Consider the following 12,341-nt stretch of genomic DNA (forward strand, 5'->3'; position numbering starts at 1 on the left):
AATGCGGTTTTTACTGGCCAAATCTCTTTAAAGATGTTCATCTCTATGTTCACTCTTGTGATCGTTGTCAAAGAACTGGAAATATCTCAAGAAGAAATGAGATGCCTCTAAACAACATACTCGAAGTGGAACCTTTTGATGTTTGGGGAGTTGACTTCATGGGACCATTCCCGTCATCTTTTGGGAACAAATATATCTTACTTGCTGTTGACTATGTTTCCAAGTGGATTGAAGCTATTGCAACTCCCACTAATGATGCACGTGTTGTGAGCAAATTTTTCAAGAAGACAATTTTCCCTAGATTTGGAGTGCCAAGGATTCTAATTAGTGATGGAGGAAAGCATTTTCTTGAAAATCGCTTTGAAGCTATGTTGAAGAAATATGGAGTACACCATAAGGTGGGCCTTTCCTATCATCCTCAAACTAGTGGTCAAGTTGAGATCTCTAACCGTGAGATTAAGACCATCTTGGAGAAGACGGTTGCAAAATCAAGGAAAGATTGGTCTATGAAACTTGATGATGCACTTTGGGCGTATAGGACTGCATTTAAAACTCCTATTGGGACAACCCCATACAGACTGGTTTACGGGAAAGCCTGTCATCTTCCAGTTGAATTGGAACATCGTGCATTTTGGGCCATCAAAAATTTAAATTTTGATCCATTGGCAGCTGGTGAGAAGAGACTTCTTCAACTTAATGAGCTAGATGAGCTTCGTTTTGAGGCTTATGAAAGTTCTAAGCTTTACAAGGAGAAGACAAAAAGATGGCATGACAAGGGTCTACTGCGAAGGGAATTTAATGAAGGCGATTTAGTCCTTTTATTTAATTCCAGATTGAAACTCTTTCCTGGTAAGCTTCGTTCAAGATGGTCGGGTCCATTTAAAATTCGAAAAGTCTACCCTTATGGCTCCATTGAATTATGGAATACGAGTGGTGGAACTTTTAAGGTGAACGGTCAAAGAGTGAAGCATTACAAAGCTGGTGAGCCAATCGTTGAGAAGGTGGAGATTCCACTTTCTACCCCTTCATCAGAATAACTCTCGAGGAGGTCGAGCTAAAGACCTTAAAAAAGCGCTTCTTGGGAGGCAACCCATGGTTCTTGTAAGTTTGTATAATTATTATTCCACTTATTAGTATTATTATATTATCATATTTATAATATTTTATTTTATTTTATTTTACTGATTAGATTTATATATATATAATTTTTTTTACTCCCATAAGATGCCTTGATAAATTGTGTGAAGTGTTTCAGGATTAAAGAAATATTTCTAACAATTTTGAAATAGAAAAAAAGAGCTCAGCAGAAATTTGGAACGGCTCCTAACACTCCCCGTAGCTCGCTTGGGCAGAAGTTTTAGAGCTACAGCTCTCTGTTCCCTCCTCGCAGCTCTCTGTTCCTTCCTCGGAGCTGGCCTCGGCAGAACGAAAAGAGCCGCAGCTCTCCATTCTCTCGCCACGGCTCCTGAGCTTCTGCTGAGCTTCTGCTGTGCTGCGATGCTTATTCTGTTACGCCGTGTGATGCCGCAAGGCTACCTGGGCTCGGCCCATGTTAGATGGAATCCAACAGCACCATCCAAGCAAGCCCAGAGCTCCCGCCTCGGGCCAAATCATGTTTACACACAAAGAAAGCCCAGCTAAGCAGGCCCTGTAGTAACTTGTTTCAATTTGCCGTGCCTGTGTTGTCTTTAGGTGGTCCACTGGCAAGTAAAAATCTCTTTAATTGATATTGCCTGAAGCCTAAATACATGGCTTTTTACCTTTATACCCTCCAACTGTTCACTGTATTTACAAAGTTTTACCACTTGACCAGCTGACTTATACACATTTTTTTATGTATTATACAGTTTATACATTTATACATGTATTTTACTCCATATCAGGATACAAAACAAAACCCACGTGATCACAATCGAAAGAAATTGTTCAACCCTGTACTTCTCAGATCAGTTTGAATTTTGAAATTCAAAATTACTAAGTACCTTATTTCTTCCCACCCAATATCTCTCTCTTTCTATATACGTTATTTCTTTTACGAACTTGAATTGAAAACTAATTATAGTTACAAGATGATGATGGTGATAAATCAGTTGCCGATAATATACTCATTTGAATTTTAGATCTTGATATTTGAATTCACATCTATCGCCTATATAGATCTCTTCCTCTTCTTCTCCTGCTATGTCTCTTATACTATTTTCTCTCCTTCTTTAAGATGTTTAGGTTTTTTGTTTGATGAAATGAAATACTTATATGATTGTGAGATTTTTCAGATGATAATGATTTACATTGTGAAGATGCTTTGGATGCTTCGATGTTGATGGATGACCACCGCCATCGTTTTACAGAAATATTGGTTAGTTATTGATTCTTTCATATAACTCCTGACTAAGCTAAGCAGTTTAGAAAAAGTTGCGACAAATTTTTGTGTAGTATTGTTGAAGTGGATATTAATTTGTCACAATATGAAGGGTGACAGATATTTGATTGATAAATAAGCTCAAGTAATTTGTTTAATTATAATTTGTGAAAGTATGTGTCAGCTGGAGTTGTACGGGTGCTTTGTAGCCTAAGTGTTTGATTAAAGTCTTAAAAGAATTTTATTTGTTTTGGTGTTTAAACATGTAATATATGGATTTTTTGAACCCATGACTATCCAACCCGTATATATTTTTTGCATTTGTCATTTATAATTGTTATTGTCTATGTTTGAAGGTTGTGATCAAGGTGTTCGTAGAAATGCCCCACTAAATTCAGATATATAGCCATCTTCTTTGTGTAATTACTCTTGACTTTGTCTTAACTATTACTATTTTTTTGTGCATGTTTTTAACTGGCCTGGCGTTAAATTAAGTAGACAATTGATTTTGACAGTGGGTTTGATATAATTTTTTTTACAACTATTTTCCAGGTGAGAAAAGATAAGGAGTTGTGCCTGTATTTTGTGATGATTAGTGCTGCCATGAAAGCTGTTGCTGGTGTAAAAATGGGTTTAATGAGAACAACCATGACGATGTAATATTTTGGTCATGATATTGTTTTGGCGAAAGAGAAAACTCTACCTCATCTTCTATCTTGCGGTAACCTTTCCACCCATCTTATTAAATCTCCATTAATTCTTTGCTTTACTTATACTTATGTAATCCTTTTTCTAATATACTTTGTAAATTGTTTATTTGTATTTAGATGGATTTAGTTTGCTTAATTTGTTGTATACATTTTTCTTCGTATACCAGATTTTATACACGACATTATGTAATGTTACAAGACTGCAAAATGTGTTCGCTTTAGGTATTTAATATGAATAGATCACTCCGCAAAATTAAGTTACAAGAGGTTTATGCTTTATTACATATTTAAAAAGTCGGTTAAGCGAGCGCTACATATTCGACTTTGGCCTTGGATTCAAGCAAGTTGTTTACTAAATTGCACATTTAGTCTATTCTATGGGAAGTCTTGGATTTTCTTTTTGTATCTTCATTTATTTGATTAACCTGAAATCTATCATGCTCGCACGTTTGACGTTAAATTTTGGTAAGTTTTGAGCTTTTTTGTAAGTAACAATGTACGAATGAGATATAAAACCAAAGACTTTCTTTGAGCAAGTGCCTTGGTCCATGTGTGTTTCTAATTATATAGGTTTATATAGGTGCAGTAACTGTGTTTTAATTGTTTCTTTATATCATAATTATTTTGGTACATTCATTATGTCACTGGGAGGTTCTCTTATCCCCTGGCAGGTGACAAGGAAGAATGCATGAGATTTTAGTATCAGAGTGCAATTTCGGAGAAACTGTTAACGTAAAATTGTTGCTCTATAAAATGCAAAGAAAATTAGGTCCAGGATGTATACATGACAAACAAGATTAGATAATTATTTGAATGGTTTTAGGTCCATATATATATAAAGAATAAAGAAATATAATAATATTTGTAAGATTATATATTATATATTTTTTTGTGAGTCAAATATTTGTTGTCACTCTGTCATGGTCGATATAGCATATTTCTCATGACTTATTTATATTTTAGATTTATATTTTAGATGTGATTGCAGTTATGCTAATTATGCTGGGGTATAAGTTTTGAGCACCCAAGTCCACAACCATGGTTGATTTGGATTGTTGAAAGTGTTATATTTTGATTTGGTAGGTCGATTGTTCATGACATTGGGAGTTCTCAAATAAATTCTTAAACCTTTTGTTTGTGGGTTGTTATGTAGAGGGTAAATTAGTTATGTTTACCAATCGATGTGTCAACATTTATCATAGGGAGAAGCAGGATGTTATAGATAAGCTTAGTGGAATCTTGGGACATGTTAATCTTGCACAACATCTGTGGGAATCGGATCAAGGCCTCTGCTACTTACTATTAAGAGGCTTTTTTTTTTTTTGGACAACATTTGAACACTGCAAAAGCGTATCCTTAATATAGTTTTGCTAGCATTTTCTGATACAGGAGCTACCTTCAGTCATGCTGTTGTTGATTGCTTAGCTTCCTGGGGCTTGGAACACAAGTTTTTTACTCTTACTCTTGGTGCTTCATAGCTGTACGTAGAGATCTCAGAAGTCTGCTCTTAGTTATGAACCCACAAGTTCTCACTGATCAACTAATACTTGGGAACTGTTATGCCCGCATGTTGAGCTGTCTAATATGTGAATGTTTCCTTAATGTAATTGTATATTTCATTTACTTCACTAGATCTTTGAATATTGTAGCTTAATAATCTTTCTTTTTTCAACTGGCCTAGATCTAAGATGCAATCATCTTTCAAGATATACAAAAGAGTTTTTTGAATTTAGATAGTGAATGTGGCTCTTCTGATTATAGTTTCTCCAAGGCATCATCATTTTTGGTGTTCATTTTGTCATTTCGAGTCCATGATAAAAAGATGACCACTGATTATTATCTCTGTAAGTGTATGCCTTTTGCTTCTTAACTTACACATTTAGTAGATTTGCTTCAATTCTATTATCTAAAAAATATAGAATATATTAGCTTGGAGCGTGCATGTTGGCATATGCATATCACACGTTGTTTTAGATAATACCCCGATCCCATCCATTTCTTCGCACATTTTCCTTTTTGGAATCTTTTCATTTCAAAACTTACTAAAAATAATTAACGAGTCTCATCATTTCTTCACTTTTTTTCCTTTTTCAAACTACTTTTACTCCACTATCATCTTTTTATACATTAAATTTTTCTTCCTCTTTTTCATTATTTTATACATAATATTTTTTAACCTCCGTGTCCAACTCGAAATGGGAGGGACTATCATTAATATTGACGCTGATAAATTTTTTGACAATTTATCACAATGAGCCTGTTTGTCCGGCTTCAAGCCGGGATTTTAATATGTTTCCAACTTTAAACTGAAAAATGTTTATTTGTGTAACAAGTCAGAAGCCGACTTAAAATCAGAAATAAGTTGGAAGGCGACTTATAGTCAGAAATTAGTTTGAGGTGCTTTTTTCAGTGAATTAATTTTTTTAAAATCTATTTTTTGATAAAAATTACTCATAAGGTATAAATTACTTACAAATCACTTTTATTTTTATTATTATATTTTTAATAACTTATAAGCCATTAATAAGTCAAAATTATCTAAAGAGATATTTTAAATTCTCAGCTTATCACATAAGTCACGTTCAGTCATAAATCCTGTTAAATCATAAGCCATAAACTTAAGGCAAAAGTCACAAACTCAGCCAAATGAACTCAATATTTTCGATAAATAAGTTTATATAAATATTTTTTAAAAGAATTTGGAAATTTAATAACCAAGGTCTTCAAATTATCATTTATGCTCAACCACCACCCACTCAAAAATTTAACATAAATAATTTCTACTAATTCGTTTTAAAACTTTTAGATTTATAAACAAAAATTTAAAATAATTTAATATTTTTCGATTTCTCATTTCAATGTCTTTATTATATTTAAAATAAAAATTAAAATTATAAACCATGCGCAGCGGGCAAAAAATACTAGTATATATGTTGCTGCAAGGGTTTGAACCCCTGACCTGCTGCTTGCATGATGTAACTCACGACCACTTGGCCACATCAGCTAATGGAAAAATTGGATGCCACAATTCTTCTTATTCTTGTGCAGACAGCTTAAATTTAGGGGAGTTTTCTAATATCTTTTATTCATATATCATTATATTATATATTTATATTATATATTATAAAATATATATTATACTATCTAATCTTTTATTCATTGAGGACAATGAACCATTTAAGTGTGGGGATGAGTTCTTAATGAATGGGAAAAAAAATCTAAAAAAATTATATATGATTAAAAATTAAAAAAAATTAGAAAAATTAGAAAAACATTGTATATTGCCATGTCTTAAGTTTAGAAAATTCATGTTAGTTGCATTAAATTAGAGCATGTAGTTATTTAATTTTTAGTTTTTTTTAGTAGTTTTTTTTTTCCTTTTAGTTTGCATTTGTATAATTCATGAAAGTATATAATACCGAGTTAATTTCTTGTGATGAGTTTATTCGCATAATTCTTGGCTAGTATTCTTGATCATATGTGACGTCTTGCATGCTTAGAAATTGTTTGTGCGGAAATTGTTTTTACACTATAAAATGCTCTAGAACCGAGACTTAGGCTAGCTTAATTCTTGAGTCTTTGCTATGAGTCGGGCGTAGAATTTTAATTATTCTCTTTTGAGCTTAGAGTATGTAAATCTTAAGTTTGGGGAAGCCATGGGATGTATATGCCTTTCTAAAAAAAAAATAAAAAGTTGAAAATAAAGTATCAAGTACTCCTTTGAGATCAATGGGTGATAACAAAATGTCATGTGAAAGGGACGATCCATGTGCATGTGCTGGTATTAAGTGATGTACTAGAAATAGAAAATTTTCTTGGTGACTTTTCAAAACCCTTGGTTACTGGAGAATTACTTGACTAAAAAAAAAAGATACATAAAGAGCTAGCGAAGTCTTATGGTGGTCGTAACTCACTTACCCTGGGAAGAGTCCCGACCTTAGACCGAGCATAGAAAAAAAAAGAGAAAAATAGAAGAGAGGCATAGAAGTTCCTTGGTGACCCTAAGCTATAGTTGACTCTAATGTAACGAAGTGTTTAAGCATTATTCTGATTAACGGCTCATGGTTGAGACTCTGTTGAAGTTTGTTGGTCTCTGCTTTGTTTCATTAGAGAGCATATTAAGCACACACGAGGCACTCCGTACTTGCAGTGGAAGAGTTGCATAACTAATATGTGACATAGATGAATGCCTTGAATGTTGCTTATTCTGAAGATTATATGTTGACAAGGTTAATGCTTTCATGATTGTATATGCATATTCATTTAGTTTGCATTCATATTAGTCGCATTCTTGAGACTTGGCAGAAAATATTTGATTTTGTGGGTATATCTTCTACAAACCCTCACGAGACAAAACTCGTCCTACAAGGGCTGCCTAGGGGTTTAACGGCTTGTTGCATGCGCTCAATGCAATCGTGTTATCTACGAAAGTGATAGTAGTTAGTTATAGATATTTTATTTCACTTATTTGCCCGAGGACGTCCAAATGCTTAGTGTGGGGATATTTTGATAGAGTATATTTTATATATATTCTAGATGATTTTATTCTCATATTTAATTGTATTTTGCATTGATTTGGATATTTATTTAATAGATTTTAATGTTTTATTGTAGAGTGCAAGGAATTCCTAAAGTTGGAAGGATTTGAAGAAATAAAGCTTAATTGGACTCAAATTTGGATGGAAATTCAGATTTATTGGGCTACACGTATTATTTCGCTGTTTGGGCCATATCTGGAGTTCCGTACATCAGATTTTGACGATCTTACAGCCCACGCGAAGCTTAGAGAATTTTCTTTGATTCAAAGATGGTCCAATATCCAAAACCCAACTGGAAAAGCCCAGAAACTGTGGAGAAAGCAGACCTGCGAATTTTAATTACAGACTCCTATTCGGTTTCGGAGATTGCCTTGTAATTTGATAAAAGCATTAAAATACTTTTATTCTAGGGAATCAATTAGTTTTTATCAGAGATACATACATAGAGATAGAGAGAGAGAAGGGAGGAGACTTTTACTTTTCTTCTTGTTCAAGATTTGAAGATTGAAGGTTGTTTCTCTATTCTCAATAATAGTTTAATTATGCGTTTTTATTACATCTTGTGTTTTGTTAGTTTAATTATGAGTGAGTAGATCTATAATCCGGGGTTAAGTTGAACCCTAGTTATGATAGATGCATGATTCCCCCAACCCCAAATTGATTGTTTATTTGCTCTTGCTTATTGAGTTGTGCTGATTTACAATTACATGTCAGGCATGATTATGTGATTTGTTTGAACCGATATCTATTTACCATCGGAAGTTGGATTTAGATGGTTGTGATTTATCCAATAAGGACATGAAATTCTCCATGGAAATAGGTAGAATGGATTGTTAGGAAGCCAGGATGCTGTGTTTAATGTCTCTAAATTGCATGATACCATGGAAATAGGCTTGATTGTATTTTTAGAGAAGCCATTAATACTCGGAAGAGGTTAATGGTATTTTATAGGGCGCATCTTTCCTCTTGAGTAATATATTTGATTGATTGGGGTAGGAATTCGTAATTGCATTGATTCATGCTAGTGGGGATACTTAATTCTGGATGTTTTTAATTAATTGATAAAATCCATATTTGCTTTCGTATAATTAGTATAATCATCTCTAAAATATTATTGTGTTCTTTGCTTAGTCGAAATTGGTCAGAAATAACTAGTGTTTGGCACATTTGTCTATGTGGGATCGACTCTGACTTACCCTGCTACATTGTTAGGAGGATTTGTTGGGATTTTTATTTGATAGGTATACGACAGCCTTGTCAAATTTTTGGCGCCGCTGCCGGGGACAAAGCGGTATTAGATTAGTTTGTTTTTTATAAGATCCAACTAATATTTTTTTTATTATTGTTTCGGCTATTATTCTTGTTCCGTTTAATCCTTCACTTGTGGTTTTTCTTGTGTTTGCAATATTTGAGTTTCAGGTTTCTACGACAAGAAAGTAAGCGAGTGAATGGAGGAGGAAGAAGAATGCATGGAGGCATTGACTAAGGCTGTGCATAGAATATCTCGGATGGTCGATGAACTTGAGTCGAGATCTTCATATGTGGTTGCTACTTGTGAAGTTTGTGGTATGCGAGGACACCATCGAAATTTTTGCCAATTCAGCACCCCTCATTATCCAAACCAAGCACCTTATTGGGATGGTAATTTTAATTACCCTACCAGTTACAACTCTAACCAAATACCACAGTACAATCCATATCCTAACACATACAATTCTGGTTGGGAAAATTATCCTGATTTTTCCTACCAAAACAGCCCATATCCACCACAAAAGTCTAGCTTGGAAACTGCCTTGGAAGCTTTTATCTCCGAATTTTCTCAAAATCAACAATTTAATCCTCAGTTTGAAGAGATACAAGTTAGTCCATGCCAAGTTCAACCACCTGAAATCAACTATCCTCAACCACAACAAAACTCCAACTTGGAAATTCTTTTGCAAGAATTTATTTCTGCACAAGAGAAAAAGAATGAAGAGTTTAAGACACATCTCAATGAGATGCAAGCTCATACCAGGTTGATGGAAAAGACACTGGCTCAAATGACTCAACAGGTAACTCAATTCGTAGAGATGCGCACTCAAACAGATAGTGAACCTACGAGTCAAAGTAATGATGCAACTTTGTGGAATGGTGAGGAGGTCAAAGAGTCTACAAATGAGGTATATACCGGTAAGATAATTTTTGATGACTTTGATGATGATGATGATGATTTTGAAAGTCTTACTCTTATTGACCCGTATACTTCTCAAGAAATTAACTTATGTAAAAAATCTTGTGATAATAATGATGTTGATTTCTTAGATGACTCTTTTTGCATGCTATTTGATGAGGGTGATAATATATCTGTGGTGGAAATTGATTCGGATAAGGATATTGTGAATTCAATTATGGTAGATGATATGAAACCAAATTTGAATGAGACTGACTCAATTGATGTTAGGATTGAGAATTTGCATATGCCTTTTGTCGATCTAATTTGGGAGGAATTTGTGAAAAGTAATTATAAACGTGTTAGAAATGATTTTTCTAAATACTATCACATGCCCAAAATTTTTGAGTTTCATATAAGTCTCACGTGTCAATTTATATATCTTCTTGGTATTTTAATTGGTGCTCAAATTATTAGACTGATTAAAATTAGAAGATATGTACATTTGTTTGCTTTTTCACCTCATTGATAGATATTAGTTATTTAAATAAGTCGAGCTAATGACAATAAACAAGCGCTTCCTGGGAGGCAACCCATGATTTTTTAGGTTAGTAGTTTTTATTTCAATTTTTGTATATTTTTATTAGGTTAGAAATTTTTATTTGTTTTTTTTTAACTCCCTCAAGATGCTTGATAATTTTTATGAAGTGTTTCAGGAATAAATAAATATATTTTACTTTGGGCGTGGAAAAAAAAATTTGTGAAGCAGGAAGTGCCGCACTGCAGTGTCGATTTCTCTGCTGGTGGTGCGAAAATTACTGTGAAAAAAAAGAACAGGCGAAAGTTTTATTTGAAACAGAACATGAGGACGGGCATCTTAGTTTTTTAAGTTGGCCGTTTACCTCCACTCGCAAGGATCTTTGTTGGGCATGTTTCAGTCATGGGCCCATTTCAGAGTGCTGCCAGTCCAGTCCATTCCAGTCTTCAGTCCATTTAAAGCCCAGCCCAAGTCCATACTGCTCTACTCAAAGTGATACGCGTGTTCACTAAGCTCAGGTGGCCAGCCTGAGTGTGAAGCTCGCTCAGGTGGCCAGCCTGAGTGTGAAGCTCCTTGTCAACCTGAATCACAGCTGATTAATTATAAAAACTTAAGTTGCAGAGGAGAATCGAACCCAGACAACTGGTTTAAGAGACCTGCCAAACAACCACTCGAGCAACTGATTCACTGGAGTCTATTTTTACAATATAATATTTGGAGCTGATGGAACTCATAATTAATTCAATGGAGCTCATTCTTCACTTCTTTTTCAAGCGGCACTTGGTGCTTATGCACTTGGGGAGTATTTCTAACCTTTCTTTGTATAATTTTTGTTTTTTGTTTAGACTATATTATTATTAATTTATTCATTGAGGACAATGAACCATTTAAGTGTGGGGATGAGTTCTCAATGAATGAAAAAAAAAATTCAAAAAAATTATATATGATTAAAATTTTAAAAAAATGAAAATTAGAAAAAAAATTGTATATTGCTTTGCCTTAAATTTAGGAAATTCATGTTAGTTGCATTTAAATTAGAGCATGTAGTTATTTAATTTTGTATGCGTTTTTTAGTTATTTTTTCTTTTAGTTTGCATTTGCATAATTCATGAAAGTATATAATACCGAGTTAATTTCTTGTGATGAGTTTATTTGCATAATTTCTTGGCTTGTAATCTTGATCATATGTGATGTCTTGCATGCTTAGAAATTGCTTGTGCGGAAATTTTAATTACACTATAAATTGCTCTAGAGACGAGAATTAGACTAGCTTAATTCTTGAGTCTTAGCTATGAGTCGAGCGTAGAATTTTGACTATTCCCTTTTGAGCTTAGAGTATGTAAATCTTAAGTTTGGGGAAGCTATGGGATGTATATGCCATTCTTGGAAAAAAAAAACAAAGAAAAAAAAATAGAATATTACGAATAAAGTATCGAGTACTCCTTTGAGATCAATGGGTGACAATATATAGTGTCATGTGAAAGGGACGATCCATGTACATGTGCTGGTATTAAGTGATGTACTAGAAATAAAAAAAAAAATCTTGGTGACTTTTCGCAACCCTTGGTTACTGGAGAATTACTTGACTTCAAAAAAAAAATAGAGTAAAAAAAATAAAGAGCTAGCGAAGTCTTACGGTGGTCGTAACTCACTTACCCTGAGAAGCGTCCCAACCTTAGACCAAGTATGCGAAAAAAAAAAGAAAAAAAAATATGTATAAAGAAAAATATAAGAGAGGCATAGAAGTTCCTGTGTGACCCTAAGCTATAGTGGACTCTAATGTAACGAAGTGTCTAAGCTTTATTCTGATTAACGGCTCATGGTTAAGACTCTGTTGAAGTTTGGTGGTCTCTGTTTTGTTTCATTAGAGAGCATGTTAAGCACACACGATGCACTCCGTACTTGCAGTGGACGAGTTGCATGACTAATATGTGAGATAGATGAAATCCTTGATTGTTGCATATTCTGAAGATTTTATGTTGACAAGGTTAATGCTTTCATGATCGGATTCTAGGCATATTCATTTAGATTGCATTCATATTAGTTG

At 33.8% G+C, this 12,341-nt stretch overlaps 1 long non-coding RNA gene across 1 annotated transcript; it reads left to right on the plus strand.

Moving 5' to 3' along the window:
• The first annotated feature begins 1,998 nt into the window (after positions 1 to 1,998).
• On the plus strand, positions 1,999 to 4,801 carry LOC108218233 (uncharacterized). Its single transcript, XR_001806324.2, has 4 exons — positions 1,999 to 2,356; positions 2,716 to 2,778; positions 2,912 to 3,080; positions 4,272 to 4,801. It is a non-coding gene; the product is annotated as an uncharacterized LOC108218233 (long non-coding RNA).
• The last annotated feature ends 7,540 nt before the right edge of the window (positions 4,802 to 12,341 follow it).

The sequence above is a fragment of the Daucus carota genome, chromosome 4 (assembly GCF_001625215.2).
Source record: "Daucus carota subsp. sativus chromosome 4, DH1 v3.0, whole genome shotgun sequence".
Lineage (NCBI taxonomy): Eukaryota > Viridiplantae > Streptophyta > Magnoliopsida > Apiales > Apiaceae > Daucus > Daucus carota.